The 22680-nt window shown below is 33.0% G+C and overlaps 1 protein-coding gene and 1 long non-coding RNA gene across 11 annotated transcripts in view; one reads left to right on the top strand and one right to left on the bottom strand.

Moving 5' to 3' along the window:
- Window positions 1-106: 106 nt before the first annotated feature.
- Window positions 107-14261, bottom strand: LOC126864501 (uncharacterized). Of its 5 annotated transcripts, XR_007689203.1 has the most exons (4): window positions 11406-14256; window positions 3852-8327; window positions 1367-1410; window positions 107-146 (listed from the first exon to the last, which is right to left on the bottom strand). It is a non-coding gene; the product is annotated as an uncharacterized LOC126864501 (long non-coding RNA). The 5 variants fall into 5 exon arrangements; XR_007689204.1 differs by lacking the exons at window positions 107-146; window positions 1367-1410 and having other exon boundaries at window positions 2386-4006; window positions 4170-8327; XR_007689205.1 differs by lacking the exons at window positions 107-146; window positions 1367-1410 and having other exon boundaries at window positions 2386-4279; window positions 4405-8327.
- Window positions 1809-22680, top strand: part of LOC126864482 (GTPase-activating protein skywalker) — a 43918-nt gene continuing 23046 nt past the window's right edge. For 2 of the 6 annotated variants that reach the window (XM_050615865.1, XM_050615866.1), the window contains exon 1: window positions 1809-2379. The gene's annotated coding sequence lies outside the window, so the exon portion shown is untranslated. The remainder of the gene's footprint in view (window positions 2380-22680) is intronic. The other 4 variants (XM_050615869.1, XM_050615868.1, XM_050615864.1 and 1 more) reach the window with 3 other exon arrangements.

The following is a 22680-nucleotide window of genomic DNA, read 5'->3' as shown; positions in this document are numbered from 1 at the left end:
TCTGCATCAATCAAACTTTTATCTCAACCACGAGTATTAGGCGATGCAATGCAAAATTTTCATCAACATTTAATTGAAATAACATTTGAAGTTTCAGCACAAAAGCTTTTATTAAGAAATTATGTTGATGATGTCTCAGGTAAAATCTAAGAGATAACAAAAGTAGTTTATTGTAATATAAAATGAAAAATTTCTGACAGGTTTATCAAATACAATACGTACACAACTTGCACTTGGAAAGGGAGAATTTGATCGATATGATATTGGTAGTGAAACAACAATTACCTTTTGTATGAAAGAATTTAGGTCCATCTTAAATTTTGCAGAAATTGCAATTACACCCATTAGTATATACTCTGAAGGAGCAGGAAGGTAAAAACTAGTAATATACATTTTAATTCCTTTATATTAGACATAGGTAAAATGAATTTATATAAATGAATATAATATTTATTAATATTTTTTAGACCAGTTATATTCGCATTAAAAAATCAATCTTTTGAAGTGAACTTAGTACTGTCAACATTGAGTTCTGATACAGACAGTCAAGCAGAAACAACATTAATTAATAAGCCACAAGAAAAATCCATAAAAAGAAGAGCAACAAATAAACGAGTTTGTAGGAAAAATAATAAATCTGATAGTAAAATTCAAGATAAGTCAGTTAAATCCAATAACAAATTAGGTAATGTTAAAACACCACATCCATGTTTCGTGGAGGAACCAAAGGGACAAGTTGATGCATCAACCAGAGATAATCAAAATCTAAATGGAGTAAGTAACCTTCCTATAGAACAAGATATTGAAGATAAAATGAAAAAGAATACCTCATCCAGCTGTGACATAATTACAAATGTTAATAAAACATCTACAAGTGAAAAGAAATTAGTGAATTTTATATTTTCTACAATAACGAAAAGAAAATCTAGTAACAATGAAACCGACAAAGAACAAAATTTGGATAGTGATCAGTCTGATGCATTTGAAGACAAAGTACCAAATTCACCATCTCCTCCAAATAAAAAGGCTCGTTTCATTTTTCAAAAATGCTTTCAAAAGACATTCGACCCAAGAACATTGCCAGGATACAATGTAATCTTAGCTGAAGATTCAGATGAAGCTAGTAATGATTAAAAATAATTTTTCACAATATTTTACGCCATTCGTGTCTCAGTCATGTGATTAAGATAACAGAAATCTATAAGTTTCTATTATACCAATTTATTAATCACTAATTTTGTTTTAATTAACGAGGATGTTTCTATATGTTGTTACATATGTAATGTGTGTATTTGATAGATAAATTGTACATTAATTACAAAATATGAATTTTGAATTATTAAAATGAAACTATTGTTTATATTACATAGTTAAATAGATAAAGTCTCCCTTCCTTAAACTTCACATTGTCTGTAAACAAAATATAAATATACTTTTTTATCATGCCTTCTTAAGCGGCTTTAATCTTTATGAAATAAACCAATAGCTACAAAATTATTGTATTCTGCCTTAAATACTTTTTACTAAAACGATAATATTACTGATAATGGATATCTATCACGATGGATATTGATATTAATATTTAGAAAATATTTTTTCATTAATGGTTTAAATATAACCCATGTGCAGTACAAATATTAACATTAATGTCATGCTTAAAGTTAATGTAACAAATTGTTCGTCTAATATTTATTAGTAATTAGAACACGTTTGACATAAAGGCAGTATAATCTGTTATTGTTTTGCCGCTACGTGGAAACGTTACTAGAAACACAAGTTGGGATGACTTTCTATATACTGCATACTCGTGGACTACGCTTGCTTTAGGAGGGCACCACTAAAACAGTTAGAGAACTAAAAATCGCGATCCCGCAGTTGGTCTTGAAAGAATGCAATACGCGGACGTATCATGATCGTACGTATGAGGTCGAATTGTTCTGTAGCGATTCCGCTTGTACCGATACTTGTATGCTAACAATTTCGAATCTTCATTCACTGTAACGAGTACGCGTAATATTAAGAAACAAGTAAATCATTACACGCCGATATACGTTAATACCAACGATAGTGGCAATTATACAACTGTGACTTCGTGTACGTACAGAGAATCGCTAAAGCATTACAATCGACAAGAAAAGTGCGTGTACGTGAGTGAATAGAGTGCCTCAACCCTGATCTCCGCGCCCTTCTGAATCGTTGACAGTAGTCATCGTGATTTTCTGCGAACGATTCTATCGATGACGTGCCGTGGACCAGTCTACGAGAACACAAAAGTGTTGCATGCTGCGTGTTAGGGCAAGAAACAAGGGCCTATACTATCGCGTTTTAACCATTGAGGTGGGCTGCACCGACGAGGCTGTGGACGTTCCTAGATTGGCGGTAAATATACACTTATCAACAGCCTATCTCTTCGCTCGTACCCACTCTGGTCTACTTTACTTTTCTTTCCTTTACTCACTGCTTGTGTGCCCTATCGTTGTTCATCTATCTTATGTACCATTCCAAGTGTGATTGAACGCGTGATAATTTTTCTTCCGTCCTCCCTCTCCTTCCGCTCCTTTTTTTCAATTCATGCTTCGCTTGATACACTGTGGTGTGTATGTGTGTGTCTTACCAGTTCACCCTCTCGCCGGTGTCACGTATTAATATTGATCAGAGGGCCGGTAACCCGAAGGAAGCGATATCGCCTGCGCTTTTCCGAGCACGAAAACTCTAGGCTCCGCCCTGCGCCAATTTTCTTTGACCGGAGCTTCTTTTCGAAATATCTATGATTCTTTCGAGATCCTGGAACTAGAGGAGATTTTGTTTTTTGGTGCACGCATTTGTGGACATTTGCCAGGATGATTTACGAACGTATAATAAACGTCAATCATCGTCGAGTGGGATCCTCCCATTTCTGGCCACTCGAGAATCGGTATGTTTGCCGCTGAAATCTCCGCGGTTGTAATCCGGCTCTTCGATGCTTACATATACATAGAAAGGGGGCTTTTAGATCGGCGCCGGATGCTGCTCGCTAATCGTTCGGCTGGCTGCATCCGTCCCCTTGTGAAAGAGTCCCTCGAGACAAATGCGCCTGGCGATAAGGGTGTATATAACACGTTGTCACGGATGTGTAACCGGCGAGATCAAAGATCCTTTCGCGTAATGCGTGCACAGTTTTGTCGTGGAAATCGTACAGTTCCGTTCCCACTTGAAAACCGAGGGACCGAGTTTACCGAATTACATAAGTCAATTAGTCTATTTTCAGATAGCAAAATTCTTAAACGTGCAAGTTAGAAGCCGTTCGGTCGAGCGTTGCTCGTGATTTCTTTTAATATTGCCCACTTAAGAATTTAATTGAGTCGTTAAACGGACGTAAATATTTTTTCAACTTAGATGTAGTTCTTTTTAATGTGTTTATGTTCGATTGTAATGTATGGTATAAATATTTTATGAAGTACGTGATACTGTTAACAAAACCGTTAATAAATACTGTTAACAAAAACATAAAAAGGTAATGGTTAAAGATAGACGAAACAAATATATCGAAAAATTTGACGTGCAATTTCGTTACTAGCAGTCAAATGTATTCGCACGTGAATATTAGTGATCAGTGCGAGCATTTTGTTTGCGACAAACTTCGCGCGAGTCACCCTCGAACTATATACACGCATAGATGGGTAAAACCTACTTCTAAAGTGATTTCTAATTATTTACTGCCAACAGAAGATAAATATTTTAATGTTTTCTTGTCTGAGAAATCTCAGTTAATTTCTAAATATCAATACCATTAGTAATAAGATACCCATTAGTAATAAGAAGTATGTAAATCTAATTAGAATTTGAGAAAAGTGTATAAAAATAAAATGTACGTTCATAGTAGCAGAAAAATTGAAAAAGACTATGAATTCTCGTCATTGATCGTTCACATGTGTCGTAGATGGAACGTTAATCCTCTCCACCGTATGTATTCATATGTTTGTATTGGCGATTCGCATCGTTCAAATTCTGCAGTTACATATTAACTCTGAAAATTATATTAGTTTTACTCGGTATATAATGTTTACACGTGTTAATATAATGCAATCATCATTTATGCGAATGGTTATAAATATTGTACGATATAGATATGTATATACATTCAATTATTTCTATAGCTATCGAAGATATAAGAAAACATAAAAACTTACGTAAAAGTTCTCTGATCGAGGCGGGAAAACATAATGGCGAAACTAAATAGTTATTTCTGTAATCATTGATCTTGAATACTACAAAGTCACTTTTTTCTTTATCATTGAATCTGTATATTTTTATTAATATATGTTTATAAAATATAAATTTACGTATGGAAAGTTATGGAGAAAATATGATGAATTAACAGACATGCGTTTCTCATCAATATGTTAACATGATATTGCTACATACGGATATTAGCCATAAAATCACTCCTTCCAACATGTATCGGTGAATCTTAAATGCGATTTTCAAATAAATCGTTCTCATCTCTTATTTATATTCAGATCTCAAACTGTAAACATCAACAAATCAACTTTTACTTAAATTGTAAAAATTTCCTAAAATTTTTATTATTCTAGAATTAAATAATTTTCTAGGCGAATTCATAGACAATGTTTGGGTAATATCCATTAGTAATGCCATACTCACATTCTCATTTCAATTTCTATTTTGTATTATTTAGTAGTGTTTCTAGTAGTTATGTAGTATTTTCAAATATAATTATAAAAATTACTTTTATTATTTATTTATTTTTCTATTTTAAATGAGATCCATTGCTCTAAGATAAAAGCGACAGTTAATTTATTGCCAAACTTCACGGCAGTATATCATAAAGTTTTGTCAAAAACCGCGTGTGGTTTAACTCTCGGTATATATAATCAAGAAGTAAATATGTAATAAAGGCATAATAACGACAGCAATGATATAATAACATTAAACGATAAGCAAACAAAAATGATTGTGATAAATACCAATTTAAATGAAATTTAACTTGCACATATACGCTTCATAATACCAGGTGATTAAGAGTAGTAAAACAAATTGTTGCAAAATTATCTTTATACAAACAGCTTCCAACGACTGTGATCAATTACGATACTATTATTACTAGATTAATAGATTATATTCTTACTAGTATGTTACAGTAAACATCGATATTATCATAAATACTTGCATGTTTTTAGTAATTGCGAAAACAAGAAACCTAATACCAGTTTGACAGTTCTAATGTTAATGGGTTAAAAAGGAAATACGATTTCGACATCATTTGCTGATACACTTAATTCACGACAATCGTGCCAAGATACGACGAATTGGTAACGATCCTATGAGTACCTGTTAACCCAGAAATTCGAATATAGGGCAAATGTGATATCACCTTGAAACAGTTCGAAATCGTTCGGAACATGTTTCTACTCGTGTACTGTACATGTTTCGTACTGATCGAGCGATCGCGATAGGTAATCCATGGATCGTGGCGGGTTCCGCGAATGTCGAGCCGCGATTAAGCCGTGCCCGAGCTTACGCGAGTTATGAAATTCAGAATGAGCGTGCAACTTATCAGAGAGAAGTGCAACGTCGTGCATAACTTTCGATGCCGTGAGCGTTAATGAGATGCGCGTTATCCTCGCGTTAAATTAATTAAATACGTAACGCTGTGTGTAATAATTAGTGATATAACTGGCCGTGGAAGAACAGTTTCTTGGTTTAATGAATATTTCATTATTTACGTGCAGTTTCGATCTTTGCCAAGAAATACATATACAGAGTATTTCAGGCTTTCTTTCTAGACAACTGTACAGCATATTTTATGTGCAAGAATAAGGGAATACAAATGCTTTATTAAAAAGTTATAAGAAAAATATATTCGTCCAGTCGGAAATTAGTCAAATATGTGTATACAAGTTTCGGGAGCCAATTTTCTCAAAAATAAAACATCAAACGCAATTTCGTTATTTTTAATCATTGTTTTAATGTGAGACATTTGATAAATAAATTCGTTTTTTCTACTGGAAGTGTATCTTTCGAAATCTTTAATTGGTTACTCATTTGAGATAAGAACAATTGTCATGTGAGAATGAGTAAATGAAATATTCTCAGTTATTCCCAAGATAATCGGTTTTCTCGAAGATGCCTCAGTGATCGCAGGATTTACTGTTTCCGAATTTCTTCGGAATGACTTCTCGTTTTCCTAATGGAGATCGTGATAATTTATAGTCTCGAATATTATATTCAGAAGAGACATTTATTGGCAAGCACTATGCTATTTACTTAGAATGATGATTTTTGTTTTTCTCAGATTGGATTGTTATACTTTATTCTTAGAAATTGTTTTCATATTCTTCCGGTGAAATCATTTTATTTTGCTGCTTTGGAGTTGTAGTATGTCACAATAATATCATTTACGAGTAATCAATTTAATATAATTTTCAAGAATAGATAATTTACATGGAAGTGCTATATAATTAAAAATCCTGAAGCTCTTCAGTAAAATTGGAAGGATACACATCTTAACTTTTAAAATTTCTTAAGATCTGTTTTTTCAACAAAAGTTCTCGTTACGATACACTTAGTTATTTTCTGAAATACGAAAGATTGTTTAGACGAAGTAGTTAAACACACAATGCCGCGTTAACTCGTAATAAAACGCAATCACTCGAAAGTTTCACCAATAAATGGTTTATTACTCTTTCGCGTAAACGTGGAAAGGAATTATGATTTCTGTAAAACTTTACGGTCCTTAGCTTCGTCGAAATGATTTTAAATTTCTTCGACGGAAATCCTGCGCGGTTGTTGAATTATTTATCACGGTATCGACGATCATCTTCTTCGAGTTCTTAAAATCGTTAAATACTCCATTTTAATTACGAACATTATTTTCGAAAGAAATGTTTATTGACGCTTATTAATCTAAAATTGATTAAACAGCACAATATCTTTGAAATGATAATATATGATACGTTTTAAAAACGAGGTACTCTTCAATTTCCGAAAGTAAGACAATGTATGAAATATGAATGTTTATATTTTATTGAAAAGTGATATCTAAAAAGATTCTCAAAATCTTTACTAAAAAGTTAAATATCTATCCGAATATAAAGCTTTCGAAGTTACTAGTATTTCTATCTATTTTCATAACTCATCCTCGCAACATATATTTTTATTTTGCCCTCGAGATTCTACCAAGAATCCTTAAACTACGGTGGCCAAGTTTGTTAATAAACGGCATGGTAATTCGCCAGGAAGTGGAACAATATACGAAAGAAGTGTAATTTCAGCGGAAACGGGATTTTATGCCTTTCAACTTCCTCGAAACGTTTCTCAATTTTATTTCTTCGTCTTCTGCGATGAGGATCCAGCTGAATTATTTATTTTATCGATGTATTATTAAAGCACCAAAGATCACCGTTGAAATCACGAAGCTTCGTTACGTCGAATAATTTATAGCAATTAGAAGAAACGTTCGTTTCAACGTAACAACCCAGCATGAATAATTCTATCGGTGAACACGATACAGTGGATTTTGCCGTGTTTTTAAACGTTCCTCTTTGTCCGTACACGCCTCATCGGATCGTATTGTGAAACACTGACGCGCTAGCATGATAACGATCCCTGAGTATGAATGACCGAGTTCTTCTACACTAGCGTATACAATAGTTGCTGTGCGTCAGGGTAGCAAGTCTATTACTTATCGTATCTTTAAACGTTTCTCATTATCTTTCCATGTTTCAATAGCTCGCATTGTGGCATTTGATTAACATGGTAACAACAACGCGTGTAAATAATTAGACTTTCGTACATTATAGCGTACATTACATGGTAGTTCGTCAGCATAGTTATTCTCTGATGAGTAGTCTAAAATATTTCTTACTCTTTGAAGTTTTAGCAGTTTATGAAATGGACACGTGGTTGATTGAAATTTCTATACGCTAGCGTACGTGACGACTCGGTTGTGCTGACAACGCGAATTTACTGCTTGTTAAGCTTTTAAATAGTTTTTATATCTTGTGTACATATATTATGAGTAATCCATATCATCGTTAAAGATAAGTTAATTACAAATCAACGTAACCGAGTTACCGTACGTTGCTGCATATAATAGTTTCTGATTATCAGTGCAAAACGTCTGTTACTTGCTTCTGTTTCAATACGTTTTCATTTGTATACGTCGCAAGTAGTTTGCATCAAAGAATATATAGTTCGATTTAAAGAAGTAGGAGTAATCTTCAAAACGCCTCCATTTCCGGAGCGGATACGTTCACCAGTTCGTGTATCGAATATTTGAAACAATTTAATGCTACTTAATACAATTTCTTTCTATCTCGTAACATCTGAAAACAAAAGTTTGACCCAGTTACAGCAAGCATCCTGTATATCGTGAGATATTAATTCGAAAAATAGCAATAATCTGTACAAACGAACCACCAGTTAACAGAACGACAACCTATTTATACATTTTCTCACAACGCTACATTGAACCTAATATCAAAAAGGCATCTCTTGGAAAACCATAATGAATCACTTGTATAAAGTTTTATACAGTCGTACACACAGTGCCTTTTACTTCCCGCCGACGCAATAGGACTAATCCCCGAATTACGTTTCTAAACGTTTCTTCTTATTCGCACGTATATGTGCATCTATACATATAGAGACAAAATACCGTGCAACACAGTATGGAAAATGATAAGGTTGCAACGTGAACGGTTACGTTCTTGCGGACTAGCCCGTATAATGCTTGTTTATTTTCTATACATGTATGGCGCGTATTCAGAAAGAAACACGACGGGAAAACGATTCGCACGACCGACGCTCCGCGGCACTTAGGTCGATGTCGTTAAATCACGATGATTACGGCATTGGGCTTTATTACTCGGAAGTAGGCAGTTCTCGTTTCAGGGACTTTTGTGTATAGGTTGAACGAGATGGGACGAAACGAAACCGAACTCTAATCCTCTGGTTCGTCTAGGGCTCCGTGACACTTGTCTGCTTGAATTCTTTTTTAACTCGCTAATCAACCGTTCAACGTTCCACGCTGTTCGTATCGAACGATTTAATTCACTCCTGGCCGTCCTGGCTGCCATCTTTTACGACTCTGCCTACGTAATTAAACTTTTTGCCACGGTAATAGTTGTAATCTTTCAATTTCGTTTTTGTTTCGCTTTGTTAACCGGCTCGTTCAATTTAGACCGAGCGTCGATCATGGTAAAACGGTTTCTTAGCTTATGATCAGTTCGCATGAACGCGTAGAAACAGACTTGCACGATATTAAAAGTATCAAACGATGCGGTTCGAATGGCTTTCACGTGTGATGGATGGCTGGTATGTTTTATTGCACGTGGTGGGTATCTTGATATTTACACGTTTAGCGATATAAATACGTTTACATTCTTGTGTTTAATTCTTTTTGCTTCGAGTAGAATTTAATTTCTAGATTCCTAGATTAGATTCCATTATGTACGAAGATTACGAGTGAAGCGTATGATACTTATCGTGTTTTTCTCCTCTGATCTTTGTATGTATTATTGAAAAAATCATAACAATGTAACGAGTTTAAAAAATGATACTTTCGGTATGGATTATTTAGTAACTCGGTAATGTCGCCTATAGATGATTGAAAACTATAAATGTATAATTTCTATGTTTATGTCTGCAAATAACTAATAATTCAGTAACTGTTATGCTTTGTTTAATGAGTGTAAATAAGAAGTAAAAAAGTAACGAAGACTGATACCACTAATTACCAGATACGGTGATGGAATTTCACATGTGGACAGGATTTATCGTTAGAGTGCCTTTGTGTTTGCAGACGCGCTTAAATAAAAGACTTATATATATTTTCATAACCGTTATTATTTCATCCTTAAGTATTCGACTGTTATAATAGACTATAAGCCAGGACGGATCGATCGTAAATCTGTTATGATATGATTTACACATGATAACGTGCAATCTGATGGAAGCCGTCTAACAAAAGGCGATGCTATCAAAACGCTTTTAATCGTATTGCACGGATCTAATATTTAAACGTCAATCTCGATAAATCACACGAACCATGTGTCATCGAAATATTTCTACGGCAGACGCAGCACACTGACTTATCGAATGATAAAAAGTTGCTACAGATGTTTCGCTATACGTTTCTATCGATTGATGCTACGAATCGGACGTCTCGTGCTCGGTCATTGTCAGTTTCGTACGTTCAAAATCAGACGAATGGATCGTCGAAATCGATACGTGTAAAATCACAGAAAACGAACGACAACGGACCTTTGATCTCCGATTTACGTCATATTTCGTTCTTTCTTATTATCGTACAGTTTTTGTTGAAAATCTCGATCGAGCCAGAGAAAATTTAACTTTTAGATATATTTCGCTATGAGGGCGTTCGTTCGATTAGTTTGACCTGGCGATGATAAGATTTGACACAAAAGAACAAAAGAAAAGGGATCAAGAACGTGATAGTGTCAAGAAATCTGATATCGATCGATAACAAATCACTGCAACGATATGAATTCTCGTTGATAAATGAAACGTTAAATCGAACGATCGACGTAAACGAATTCCCAAAGCGATTCAGTGAAATGATTGTACGTTATTATCGTGTTCGATGCAATCCGCTGGCAGGATATTCGTAGTATTCGTACAGAGAAAATTTACAATCGCTCGCGCACCATAGAAAAATATTTTCATTCTAGAAAGTATTAAAGTCTACGACCTGGCGTGGCGACTATTTTAGAACTGGTGTTAAAACTCGCGTTTCGTTATTCCACACTTTCGCGTGTTTTAAAAGTCGTAAACGCTTTCACGAGCACCGTCCTTTAAGCTCGTCGCTATGTTACGCTTGTTCTGCAATGATTTCGTCATAATTCAACGAGTGTTAACTGTATTCCCAACCATCGATCCTTTATATCTTTCAAACAATATGATGATCTGTATTTTTGACAAAAAACAAATTAAAAAATATTTAATCATCAATTTGCATATATTTTAGAAACCATTTGATACGTTTAATAACAAATTAAAAGCCAACCTAGATCCTATCTGATGAAACTAATCTTTTCCCTAAATAAAAGATTTAAATTTGAGTTAAAATATAAAATAAGCTATTTGAGCTCTAATTTCTACAATGTGATTCATCAAGTCTCCTTTTCTTCAGAAATGAAAAATTTAAGTCAACCCCCCAGTATGTCTCCAAAATTATCGGACGTAATCGATATATCGTGACACTACGTTCAAAAATATGAGAATTTTTGGTTTCTAAGATTCCGATATAATGAATAAAATTTTCCAAAATTATTAAAGATTTCATGGAATCGGCCTGTTAAAATTCTAAAGTCAATGTGTATTGCGTCTGATAATTTTGTCATCGATGTAGCCACCGAAATGGACGACTTATTTGTTGATACCTTATCTTGAGAAATGTTTCGCGTTATTAACGCTTTTTAATGCATAGCGACAAATGAACAATCGTTATGTACGTTATCCATAATGACACCTCTGGTTGAGTATCCAAATGATGGAAGGGAAAACGTACAACAATTTATATCTTTGTCTGAAAATTATCAAACAAGACAAAAATGTGTAGCGTTGTTACGTTTTAAAAATTGCGGATAGGTGATAATTATGCTTCTTGAGAATCGTTTATCAACACATTTGTTGGGTAAATGTTTCCTGCAAGTTCGAACAAGTTATTAAACAAATTTATTGCCATTTAAACCATTTAAACGGACATTTCCAAAATTGTTAAATATTATACTTAACGTATAAAAGTATGTTCCAAAAGAGAAACAATTAATTTCAATTATTCGGTATCACCAAAACTATTCTTCCAACGCAACAAATTGCAATAATAAATCTCATTTCTCCAAATTGCTATATAACCAACCTCTGATTAATCATTCGAAAATTTTCAAATTTATATTCTAATAATAATTTCCGCCATATTTCACGTTACGTATCACTTTTCCCGGAAGACAAGCTCGCTATTGATCGCGTGGATCTTCCTGTACGCCACATAATGAACTGACCATATCTAACGGATGAACTCAACAAGATGTCAGCGTTAAATCTCGAGGACGGATTGGCATGCAAAGCACGACGTTCTCCTCGCTGCAATTGCGTTATGAAATCGTTTAGATGCGCGTTATATTCTTCTATCGTGCGTTAATAAACATATGAGCCAATGGTTGGTCAAGTGCCAGCAATAGGGTGGTTTACCTCGTTCAGATTCGTTCTAACATCGATTGCGAACGCGGTCATGCATGGACCGGAAATTCCTATGTTGGATATGTTACTACGCGGTCGTACACACGGGTTCATTTTTAAAAATGACACGCGCTCTAAAGTATTTGCGTTAAAATGCAAGCGAATTATAAATGTGGCCTTTAGAGGTTCATAGAACTCGAGGAAACTGTTAGACTTACAATTAGAGGCTGTAGTGTGACACGTGGAACTATTTCAACATTTATCGTAGACAATTTTTATGAATATGTGTTATACAAAAGTTTTTCAAATTTCAATAGTATTGTAATAAGGTACAACTATCATAATATTGGTAGTAAAATTTAAAATCGATCTGGAAATAGATAGAAAAATTACAAGACATTTATTGTAAATATACATTTTATGTTACTAAACAGTTACGTTGCTAAGCAATTAGTACGTACATAGTATGAATAGTTGCCTTAAAAAGCGATCTATTAAATATTAAGATTTATTGATAATTGATTGAATATATAGTAAATATGACTCGAGGCGAAGAGTGTTATCTATAGATATAAATTAGTTCTAAATATAACATATATATGTCGGAGATGAAAGGACATCGGGACCTTTCTTTTGGAATTTTTGGGAAGATCCCCAATACTTTAGTCTAGATTATTTATTATAGCTGTACTTAAATAATAAAACTTAGAAGTAGCTGTTTATGATTTAATCCGATGTTTTTCCGAGATTTGTGACAGTGGGCTTGGGCTCGAGGTGACACAACTGGTCGCTGAACGTAGTCACGGTCACGGGATGTACGTTTTTACCTAACAGAGGTATGGAGTAGTTGTATAGTTCTCCTTAAAAAAATATAGTTGTAGCGGCACACGGGCTCGAGGACAAATCAAGTCATGTGTGGTTTTGCCTCAGAAGTGTCAATATTATGGGACACACGTTGTATTAACAATCAAACTCCGGGCAGAAACAATGTCGCCGCTACGCGGGACTGCCTAGCAACGGCGGTTGGAATTTTGTTGGTATCCCCGACCAATATACAACAAACGAACGCAATCGTAAGGAGAGGAAAGTTTTCATCAATCTTTTATTCGTGCGATCTCCTTAGAGAGTTTCACATCGTCTTTACGGGCAGTATATACCGAGAGTCCCAGCAAACGTTGTTTTGTGCTTCAAAATATATTTTGCGTTTAACAAAGACTTATCTCGTTGACCGTGGATTCGTTATTGAACCTAAGAACATCTCGAGTGTCTAATCACCACGGTTATTTGTCAAATTCTGTAAAAACCATATTTATACCAGTAAATATAATCTCTATTGTACAACGACGATGGCTAGTCCAAATGAAGATTCGTTACACGCCCGTAAACCTAATGATAATTCGACATATATATATAATAATACAAATAATATATACATGTATATATAAAGAATGAGAAGATATTATTCTATAGCACATTGTGAGTTAAGTAACTATACATAGATCTTCGGAACGTGGCTCTTCTTTTGAGGCATTCGTTCTAGAAAATGGTCTAAATTTAATGTGCACTGTCAACCATTTCGTAAAAGCAATTAGTTCCGTGAAAGAAGGCCTTGAAACTAGTAGGAGCTTTAGCTGTTAGGAAGTATAGCATATGACCATTATGAAAAAATAATTATTCCCGGAAGTATAACTCTGCGTAGGACAATTATCGGAACGGCGATTATGTGATAGTGATATAGACCTTTTTGAGAAATATTGTCTTTGGTAAAATTTTTTTGTACTTTTCTATTATGATCACTTTAAGTATTACTCAAAAAAAGTAAAATATCCATAGGATAAGGAATGACTTTAGTGGATAAGACGTTTAATTTCAAACAAACGAAGTCGTTTATTTGAGTAAAAGATTACGTGGACATTAGAGCTTGGAAGTTATTACAGTTTACTATTTTTTTGTTTTAAAATTTAAGTGTTTTTCAATATTTTTAACTAATTTGCTATTCTTTAAATATATTCTTAATTTTATTTAACTATTAATAAACATTAAATATTTTTATAAAAATATTAAACAATATTTTAATGTTTCTAATAAGATTTAATAGATTAATATAATTTAAGTATATATATATATATATAATTTAATAATTTCAAATTTATTAGATCAAAGGTATTGCATATATATATAAAACATAAATTAGAAGGAATACATTCAATGAGATATAAAGAAAAAAAGGCATTAAAAAAGAATGAAATGATGACTAAACTTGGAAAAGATAAGAGAGAGCAGAAATTGTTTTGATAAGGTGAATAATCATTACATTGAAGGAAATATTTTGCTCTTAACTCGTCATTTAATATCGTCACAATTATCTCTATTTTTACGCGCAAAGACTTCTCGTTTATTTTTGTCACTACTAAACTAGAATGCACTTTACAACGCAGTATTTGCCGTCGATCGTGTCTATATAAAGTATCCAATGAAAAACATGAAATGAGTGGGATCTATCGCGGCATTTGCATAAATTATTCGTACCTGTGCTGACCTGATTCTTTTTGTAACCAGCACAATACTACAATTTCTGTGTATGAAAATATGAAGAACTATTTCTGTACAACTTTCTGTATTTCCACAATATGTTAAAAATATTCCTGCACATACATATAATGGGGAATTGAATCAATGTCACCTATTGAATTAAAAGTTTCGTTATATTATTATATAACAATTGGTATTTTGAACACTAATGTTCGAAATTATATTTAATTATAATTGTATATTATAAAATATTTTATATATAATATATATTATATATAATAGTTCCAGAAAAAAATATTGAGATATATAAGAAGAGAAGCAAGGAACAAAGATAGAGGCTATTAAAAAAACGTGAAAGTTATTCTTGCATAATTGCGTCACATGATATTTAGAAAGGTTCGATCTCATTTTATCACGAGCTAAAATTTCCCTGCACGAACTTTTTCATTCATGCTTTGTCAAGCAGAATGTTACGCAGAAAATGAATAAACAAGTACGCCAAACATCTATATAATAAGGTACAGTTATTTTTTAGCGAAAGATTTCTCCCCAATGAACCTTGCTTACCGTTGCACGATCTAAAAATTCTAATCTATTTTATAATATTTTAGCCGCCAGAAAAATATATGCAACTATATTTTTAATTAAAGTGTGTCTTCATTTTGTATCTAAACTAATTGTCATAGATATAATACGTACATAATAGGATTATGAATAAGATAGCAGAGAAAAGAAAAGGGATATGCATTCCGGAAATATTTACGATCTTAATAAACCATTCATAAACACACAAAAGCTTTAACTCGAAAAATTAATGTAGCAGAATAATCGAATTTTGTATGCATGTACAGCTTGTTACCAAAAGTTAGAAAAAAAAGCATGGTACATTTAACGAGTTGCTTCCTGGTCGATCGATCCACCGCATCGCTTCACCGTGAAAGTAACAGCACCGTTCATCGATCAACTATATTTACGTGCACGGTATTTACACGGTCTGAGATTAAAAAGCATATCACGAAAGAGAGATTTCCTAGAAACATGGCTGCCTTGATAACTGGGCAGATAAGTTCCCAATGGCCAGTTTGTGAAATGTGTTTAACAAAACACTATTGCATGCTATGTTACAATGATTATAAAGAATAAAATCCTTGCAATTCGGTTTGCTCTTAATTTTGTAACTGGAATACGGTTTATCAAAAGTAAGTAAGTGTCTTCTGCATACTTTTGATAGTATCAGATTCGCCAATGCGTTTCCCCGGCTGATATAATTCCGGATATCGAGGTCTCCGATCAAAAGTGTTTGCCGGGTCTTCTCTGGTGGACGGATGTTGTTTTTTAAAGCAGCTTAAAACTTATTCTTCTGTGCAAATTTAATTATCCACCGCCTTTTTTTCATTCGTTTTTCTCCTTGGTATAGTTACTATGGCAAATATGTGAACCTAGACAGCTCGAAAGAACCGACATCGACACGCAATGAAATCGATCGAGATTCATTAATCTTCGTTTACTCTGAATGTACTAGAGGTAGAGAATTAAACGAAGTATGAGTAGATAAAGAATTCACGTGATGACCGTAATCGGACGTAAGTCGGAAAAATGTTATTAAACGCTATCTACCAGAAAAAAAGAAAAATGATTCTGTAATGAATTCACGGATGACGTCAGGCACGAGCTTCTGTAAATGTCGTAAATATGACGAAGTAAATAATACTCGAATAGAGCGATAGGTCGACGAGGAAAAAAATATAAAATATAAAAAGGAAATAAAATATAAAAAGAAAAATGAGTAATTACGCTTGATGATGTAATCCGTTGCGTTTGGCGATAAAACTTAATTGTATAATGAATTGATCGGTGACAGAAATGAACGTTGCAAACGTGGTTCTCTGGTGTAAAAACAAGAAAACTGGTGTATCGAGAGTGATCGAAAATTAATTGAAAAATACACCGCAAAACTATTTATTCCGAATCACTGACCCATTTATTTTTCACAATGCTACTTCTTTGTTCCCATGTATCTTAATCTTATTTTCTGCATTTATTTTGTCGTTGTTTTGTTCGTTTATCTCTGTTTTATTTCGACTCGTTACTCTAATTAATATTTCAATTAATTTCATCGAGCGCAAACTTGGAAATTTTTCAGATCTTGTATCTGTCGATTCAGCTGATTCATTTAAGATCGTATACATATATCATTTATTCAACAAGAAATTTTTATCGCGCCATAATCACCAACCAAAGAAAACGAGGTTGATATTACACCGCCGTGAAAATCGAGTAAAAATATCTGACTTTTTATAACCATTCTTCGAATGCCGTAACTCCTTAATGTCTACATTATTTCTGCCTCAACCGGCAAAAAAGTATCAATTTTTGCTTTTATGATTGTAATGTTACTTACATAGAAGATTTGTAGTAACCTGGTCAGTAAATTAAGATATAAATATACATACTTGGATAAATAGGAAAGTCAAAATAACATACACAAAAAAGGTCGTAATAGGCATAAGCTTCAATGCAATAAACGAATATAATATAATACAAACAAAAATGCAATATAGTATAGTACAAATATAGTGTTTCTTATATTTCGCGGTATATAACAGAATGGAATAAATGGGATATATTATGGAAAATGGAAGAAAACAATTATTTTTATAAATGTAAAAATTTCATGCCGATAGTAACGCATTATTTTTTCTTATGAAACTATTTTGCTTCTAGTTCGTTTACTCAATTTTATTTTATTTTTACTATTCTTTGAAATTTACGTTTCAATTACATAATATTACAAATTTATTTTCCTACTATATATCACAAGTATATCATAAATTTCAAAACGTATCACTAATTTCCGAGTAAAAAGTAGCACAGTATTAGTGTGATAAAACATGACTTTGGTGTATTATTGCACACGGTGTGTATTAACTATGCGCAAACTTTGAGCCAAATCGGTGACCTAAATGTCGCGAATTTCCCTGTGGAAACTGGATATTCGAACAGAGCCAAGCTCCTGAATATTCAAGTGAATCGAATGCCACTCGAGGTATCTGGAATTACTGGTAAGTACATGCATAAGAAATTATTCGAAAAATTCTAGTGGAAAATTCGTAACGAAATCGCTGACGTCTTCTCATCCATTGAAAAGGAAACGAGAAAAAATAAATAAATAGTAAATGCAATTTCTCTTTGTTATACATATATGTATGCAGTTCCTTAGATTTTATAATTTTCTACCGATTTTATGAACCTTTTTAGTATCAAACGTTATATTTTTTTTGTCGATAAAACTTTTTAATTAAATTTTTTAATTAGGCATATTATATAAATATTATATAGTATTTTTTACTTGAATTTAGATTAGATGAACATTTAATAGTAATTTCAAATATTCAGAGTTTAACGATGAAGCAGTCGTTTCTTGATTTAGTAACCACTCGCGAAGAAAATAATAAATATTAATGACGCTCTATGAATCGATTGCTTCGTTTGCCGGCAATTCTACTAGAAGGAAAGTATAATTAATATCGTGACCATGTTCAATCTGTATAATACGTTTTCTTTGCAAGAAGTTCGACCAAGTTTCTATTTTTAAAACGTTCACGTTTGATAAATAATTCTTTCTACTTTTCTCTTCCACTGTTTGTTTAATTATTTGAATTTTTATCGTTTTTCCTTCTGGATATAATCGATACGGAGCTACATAACAGAAGATATGAAAACAAATAATATGAATGCAATGTACATGCAATCTGCGAAAGTTGGCAAAGAAACGGTTAACATGATGTCATCGCAGCACGTTTGCTTAAGAAGAAATTTTATTTTTGACATCTTTTTTTTCGTTATATGACTTGTTAAATGAATTATTTCATTATATATCATCTATTAGTTTTAAAAAATTACAAGAAATTTTAAAAAATTAATACACCACTATTATTTTTACTTTTATTTTAATTTTATTTGCTTTCGTTATTTATTAGGTAGGATAAACAAATAGTTCTCAATCGGGAAATTCCTTTGTTCCGAGGTACAAAGAAAAATTCGTGCGTTCGCTTTCTAATAGATCGCTAATGGGAACGGATTTACTTTCACGTTGCAATTACGTTTCCACGATGTTTGCTTTATAATTACTTGCACACCTTGCGATGACGATGATCACTTGCAATACTGAAATTAGGTGTTAACAAGTTTGAGTGTTTGCCAAAGCAATGGTTTACCTTTTAATTTAATTAGTTTGTGATTATATACTGCTCCTGGAAAGAACTAGCTAAGTACAGTTCGTATCTCTACTTTAAGAAGTAGTTTCCTAACTTTATTCTTCCTTAGCTAATGTGGAATTATTCCATGTAACAAAGAACTGTTACATGTTGTAAATATTGATATGTATAATATATAAAATGATAAAATTGATACATTCAAGTAATTGTAAAGAGAAATAATTTGTGTATATATGTAGAATGAATTACAATAAATCAGCATTTCTACCTATTTGTAGTTTTTCAATTTAATACATTGCACCTATTCTTAACTTACTGATAATGTTGTCGAGATAATTTTCCATAGTAAACTACACGAGTTTATTAATTATATACTTTGTAGAAAATATTTTACAATTTCGACGTTTAAGTAAGAGAAAATAACTATTACACATACTCTCTCTCTCTCTCTCACTCTCCCTCTTTCCCTCCTAAATACATAATTACATTACAGCTTTGAGAAACTAATTTTGTAAGAAATGGTAGGAATTTCAATCGAGATCTTTTCTAAGAAAGAATTGTTTATCACTACTATCATACCATCTACAAATGTCAGGAATTACTGATATATACGTTTTCTAATTACTGCCAAGTAATCCGAGTCTAAATTTATTAACTTTCATGATCAAAACAATTATTTCTTCGACTACTTTCACTTTTAATATTACTCCTGTAAATAACTTTTCTCTTTAGAAATAAGTGATAGAGATTATCTTGTACCATGTTTTTTGTAACATGTATACACACAGATTGTTCCAGTTACTTCAAAATATAGACATATTTATAATATATATGGATAATAATAAATATGTATATTGTATATTAATAATTAACTAGTATTACGTCACCGGTCGTCAGTGTTAAGAAATAAAGTACAGTAAAATAATTTTCCTTATCACTTTAAAATAAAAACCTATTTATTTCCCTGTAATACACATTTTATACTTTGACTACTATCTACTTAACCAAAATTGTTAGTAATTAGGCTGTAGATACTTACGCAATTTTGTTGATCGTATCTAAAAAAGTGTAAGCTGAATAAAGCTTTATTTTATTTACTAAATATCATAGTGAATACACCACTTTGTAGATTTTTATTTTGCTTTATTATCTGCATGATTTAGAAACTACTAAACGACGCTATCCAGTTACATTAATTTACTTCTATATAGCTATTCTCTGTAGTTTCACTTGTTCCAAACTTAATAAACCTTACTCAGATTGTCAGAATAGAACACGTTCGAAACATCAAACGCTTCTCTTCCTGTTAACATCAGTGTCCGTGGATTATTGCACAATGCTGCCAATTCGCCTGCATTTCATTAAACACGAACAATTGTGTAATTATAGCATGCTCATGAACGTGTAAAATATCCGCAAGTTCTATTTGCACGCGGCTATCGATTAAAAATCCAATAGACCGTGTGCGATTCTAGCAGATTACACGCCAAAAACCAAATACAAGATAAACAGCTGGCCGACCGGTTATCGCGGGATCAGCCGACCAATGGCCTGTGTAATCGATCATCGACACCGAAAACCGGAATATATAACCGAGACTCGCGTATATGAAACATTTAGGTCAGTGTCACTTTGCTTTGACAAATCAATGAGATTGATTAGGTATGTATATAGAACATAAAATTTCACACTGAAATTTAGAACACGTTGAAAATGTGAATTTTTTTTTTGTTTTTTTTCTTACAGTATCGGTGGAAAATATATTGATTTAGCCTTTTTAGCAAATATGTCCATATATACGGTGATTATAATGTTAGATCAATGTTATAATGATACAAAAGAATATACTAAATAATAATAATTAGAATATATTAAATAACAAAATAATAATAATGATAATATTGAAAGTGAAATAGTAATCGAAAGATGTATATATAAATAAGAAGAAAGTACGTAAACTTTTTCGCTCTTTATCGAGGTCTTGATGCTTCCTATCTTACATTCTAGTTCTATTGAAAAGAGTAATACAAAATTTTTATCAACTGCAACTGGCATGTGGAAAGCGTGAAAATAACTACAATATTTATAACAGACGGATACATCTCATTAAAATAGCGCGATGTCGCGTGAGGCAGGGGAAGAAATACTTGGGAATAACGTGCGCACCTGGTGTCATGTGATTTGGATTGATGCCATCGTGAACGAGTCTTCTAATACGTGCCTAGCGCATTAAAGGGAAAGATTTCGAGCTCCAGTTTTCGTGGCGTCGATAAACTCAATCCAATTATCCATTACTTTGTTCCTGGATTTTTCATTTATCACCGTAACTCGATAAATCATTATGTACGCTATCGCTCATAGTGGTGTATATTTCTTCGTTTCTTTGTTTCTTTCCTGTTGATTCGCGTTCGATTCAAGTCCGCTAATCGATATCTTTCTCTGAGAGGAAATTCATCACTGCGATATGTATACAGCACAGTGATTCATACGAAGTAACCAATGTGATTTGTCTTCGAACGTTGAAGACATCCATTTCTGTTTTTTAATACAAGATAACGGATAAATGTTGTTCTCTAAATAGAGATTAAACTTTATGGTGTAATCAGAATGATTTATGCGTTTTATCACGACAGCTTCGATCAATTTTATTTGCGATGCGTGGTTGAAGATGAAAAAATCTTTTCTCCCATTTCACCTATTTAAAGACCAGCCTTGCAGTTATGCATATCACTTGCAATATTTTCTTCTGCTTCGTTGCTTATTACGTCAACATATAAAGAATATGTCACACGTATATTTTAAAATATGTATGTAAAAAGATTTTGGATTAGCTTTGGGTTAGGGGGGGGGATAGCATCTATTTTTGATAGATCTTCGGAAAGCTATGACGAAAAGTGCACGAGTAGCACGAATTATTCGTTAATCGAGCGCTAATGAAGTAATTACACGTTCCGTTCAACGAAGTGTTGTAGCCAACAACCGCAAAGATTCTAGAAAACTGACAATTAGAGGATCATTCCTTCACAACGACGCCTGCTAGATATTATCGGCTAAAATTATGAGACCTTATTATCTCACCTAATAATAACGTGTAATATAATAGATATAATGGAATTAACTTTCCGCTAATTAACCTGTGTTTTCTTTCAGTGATCGTGCATTGTTTGGTTGCAGAACTTCTATTATCGCTATTACTTTATGTAATAATTATATTCCTTGAATGCTATGTGAATGGTGCTTTAAATATTCTATGATGTGCATATTATTACTTTCGTTACTATTTTTCGTATAACTTTCGTATTGTATATCAGATTAGTTCATTAGTTCTTGTGAATTTCGGTGTCTCTAGAATCTATTCTCGTGTGTTAAGATTACGTGGATTTATCACGAGCCGTGCTATAACTCTGAAACAGTAGCAGATAGAACAAATTCCAATAGGTAAAGTTAAATGGCTAATTCCCTTATCTATAACTGAAATCGTAAAACCAATTAATGCCAATTCCCATGTGTTCCAGTTTGCACAAAAAAGAATTAATCGCAATATCTGGTTAAACGTCTCGGCAAGGAGAGATCGTGCGTTTGGCGAGCGCATGAATTATGCAGCGAATCCCGAAGGGGAATAAGATGATAACTCTGGTGGATCGTTGGAATCAAGGTTACGATGATATTAACGAGACGCGTACGCATATTTGGCTCTCACTCATAGCGAAATTTCTCGCCAGACACG

The sequence above is a fragment of the Bombus huntii genome, chromosome 4 (assembly GCF_024542735.1).
Source record: "Bombus huntii isolate Logan2020A chromosome 4, iyBomHunt1.1, whole genome shotgun sequence".
NCBI lineage: Eukaryota > Metazoa > Arthropoda > Insecta > Hymenoptera > Apidae > Bombus > Bombus huntii.
Note: the sequence above shows the minus strand (reverse complement) of the source record. Positions and strands in the feature narration are given on the sequence as shown.